The sequence below is a fragment of the Peromyscus leucopus genome, chromosome 14, assembly GCF_004664715.2.
Source record: "Peromyscus leucopus breed LL Stock chromosome 14, UCI_PerLeu_2.1, whole genome shotgun sequence".
Lineage (NCBI taxonomy): Eukaryota > Metazoa > Chordata > Mammalia > Rodentia > Cricetidae > Peromyscus > Peromyscus leucopus.
Window position 1 is genome coordinate 64,882,587 of NC_051075.1, and position 3,087 is coordinate 64,885,673.

At 41.4% G+C, this 3,087-nt stretch overlaps 1 non-coding gene across 1 annotated transcript; it reads left to right on the forward strand.

The window, feature by feature from the left end:
* The first annotated feature begins 2,218 nt into the window (after positions 1–2,218).
* Positions 2,219–2,362, forward strand: LOC114699062. Its single transcript, XR_003735458.1, has one exon. It is a non-coding gene; the product is annotated as a small nucleolar RNA SNORA48 (small nucleolar RNA).
* Positions 2,363–3,087: the final 725 nt, after the last annotated feature.

The window sequence follows — 3,087 nt, forward strand, 5'->3', positions numbered from 1 at the left end:
GTCTTCTGGATATGGCACAGCCATCACAATCACACAGAACTGTCACTACCTGCATAAAAAGAAAAGGACATAGGGCAGAAGCATGAATGGTTTGGAATAAGAAGGAAGCTAGGAAGAATGGGAAAGGGATGTGAGAGGGTATTGGGGGATGAATATAATTACATATAAAACAGTCTATACACATATGAAATTATAAAAAATAAAACATAGAAAAGTGACTGTGTTTGGGTTTCTAATGTGTATCCCCGAAGACACATCTCTGGGGTTTCTCTTTTCTGGATATGGAACCATTTTTACTTCAAAATGAAAAAGGAGGGATTTGAAGGAAGCAGGAGACGGGGGACCCGTTAGCACCACTTATTTGTTATGTTGAGGAAAACACATTACAGCCGAAAGCAGTAGAAATTGTGTTTGGGAAAAACCCAAAAGAAGACTTGGTGACAATTGTGTGAACAGAAGCAGAACATCCTGAAGGGATTCTTGGAAACTCTCAAGGGAGGAAGTGCAAGAGGGAGATAGGGAAGGAAGTCAATAAAGACTGGGTCCCTAAGGAAATTTCCAGCATGAGCAACCAAGGTCACTATTACCAGAGAAACCTCAAGGCTAGCGTAGAGCGTTCACTGACATCATCCCAGCTGAAGAGCTAAGACGTTGGTCCTGAACATTCCTTGTCTATCACCAATAACTACGTCTGGATCCCCGAGGCAACGTACTGGCTGGTCCTGCCCACTGGCTGTGAGTCCCATGCCAAGATGAAATCCCTTCGGTAGAGAATGGCAGGTGCTTCTGGCCAATGACCTTAAGCCAATGGAAACGAATACTCAGGAGATGAGAGGGCACCAAACGAGAGGCCACAAAGTGAGGGCCCATGTGTACATTATGGCCCACATGTACGTTTTGCATCTATGTATCCGAAGTCATAGTATCACTAGTGTCCACATATCATGGCAGATGGTAATGGATGAGAGCATTTCTCAGTAAACCCAGTGGAAAGAAGTGAAGGTGTCCAGAGCAATTGTCCAATAAAATGAAAACACCATTGGCCACAAGAAAGCAGGTAAAAGTGGGGGGAACTGTAAGAAACTTCTTGCCTCCCATTTGTAGGTTATTCTTTAGCAAAACAAAAGGGGCAATTTCCCACACAAGTATGCCATCTGTGTCCCAACAGAGACCTAATTATACTTGAGAAGAAACACATTGCCACTGGGTAAAGATGAGAATGCATCCTGGAGTTAGAAACGGAATCTTGTTTCAAGTAGCCTCACGAAGTATATGGTCTTAAATAACCACATTCTAAATAGAAACGTAAGAAAAGGGATCCTAGAGAAGGTGATAAATGGTCCATATATGATTTGACAGCCATTCCATCAGTGGGCATGGGTGTAATTTACCACTGCCCCATGGTTCCATAAAATGAGAGCATGCTGCTAGTCACAGTGCAGAAAGTGAGAAAAGACCATAGAAAGATCTGGAAATCATGTTATTTTTAAATCACTTGTGATTAAGAAGAATTTAGCAAAGAGATCTATTCAGACATTTGTCAGAGTTGTACAGGGAAAAATATACCCCTGTTACTCCAAGGCTCACATTTCCCTCCCCTAGATAACTTCTAAAAATGGTATGTGGGCTTCTCTTTAGACTGAATTGCATCCTCACTCAGAATTCCTGTGTTGGTTTCATAACAGTGATTATATTTGAACACAGGGTCTCTAAAGAGGGGCAGTTAAGTTCAAATGAAGCCATCTGAATAAGCCCTAACCTAATATGACAGCTCCCCTTTGAGAAGCGATTAGGATACGTAGAGACAGCAGGGATGTGTACACAGAGGCAAGACCACACCAGGTCACGGTTAAACAGTGGCCATCTGACCACAAATCTGAAAGAGAGTAAGGAGATATATATGGGAAAGTTTTGGAGGAAGGAAAGGGAAGAGGGAATGATATCATTATAATCTCAAATTATAATTATAATCTCAAAAAGTTTTAAGAAAGCAGCCCTCTGAGCAGCATGAAGAGAAGAGAAGCATTGGAATGAAACTGACCCTTCTGATACCTTGAACTTGGACCTCTAGCCTGGAAAACTACACACACACACACACACACACACACACACACACACACACACACACTCCATTTCCACTACTTAAACTCCACAGCCTGTGTTATTCTCTTATGGCACACCTAGAGCAGAGATACAGCTTCCTTAAAGAACTCTTCTAAACCCCTGGCAATGGGCAAAGAGATACCTTGTTGTTGGTGGTGTTCTTCTGTCAGTCAGGGGCAGAGCAGATGGCAGTCCTTTGTTCACCTGAGCTTGATGCCTGGCTTGGTGGCCAAAGCTGTTTCATGCCTAAGGCACATTTAAAAAAAAAAAATTTTTTTTTCTGTATCTATTCAATACATAACAATGGAGTGTTTATTTACTTTTGTACATAACAATCAACCAACAATAAGCATTGCTTTATGACTTGCCATTGTCACTTGGTATTACATCTTAGAAATGGTTTCAAATCAACATCTATATGTGTAAGTGAGTCTTTGCAACTCTACCATATCCTATGGTGCAGAATTCATTAGTCATATGCAATGGGGAAATCTAGCTTGTAACTATTAAAAATGCCATGCCTTGATCTTCACCCATAACTACATGTAGACCTGAAGGAGATTAGTTGTATATGATGGCTAGGGAAAGCACTAGGTCATACAGTCCCCTTAGTAGCACAGAAGAAGCTCTATTACTCAAAGCTTTACAATTTCTGGACATGTTCAAGCTTCAGTGTTCCTTCCCTTCATTCAACCTCTCTAACAAGCCTGTTTAGAATACAGGAAACCGCAAAGGGACCCAACCAGGTACCAGGGATTCTAAACCAAATGCCAAGCAAGATTAGGAACAGAACCAAGAATCACAAGTTTCTAAGAGGAGTTATCAAGACAAAGAAGAGTTAACACACATGTCCATATACACACGCACATGTGCATACAAACTCTTGCATGGATAGTAGTTGCTTCACAGTCAGAAACATAATAATCCCCCGACACATGCTTTTCTCACACATACTAAAATCTGGAATGCTAATCCCTAGCATTG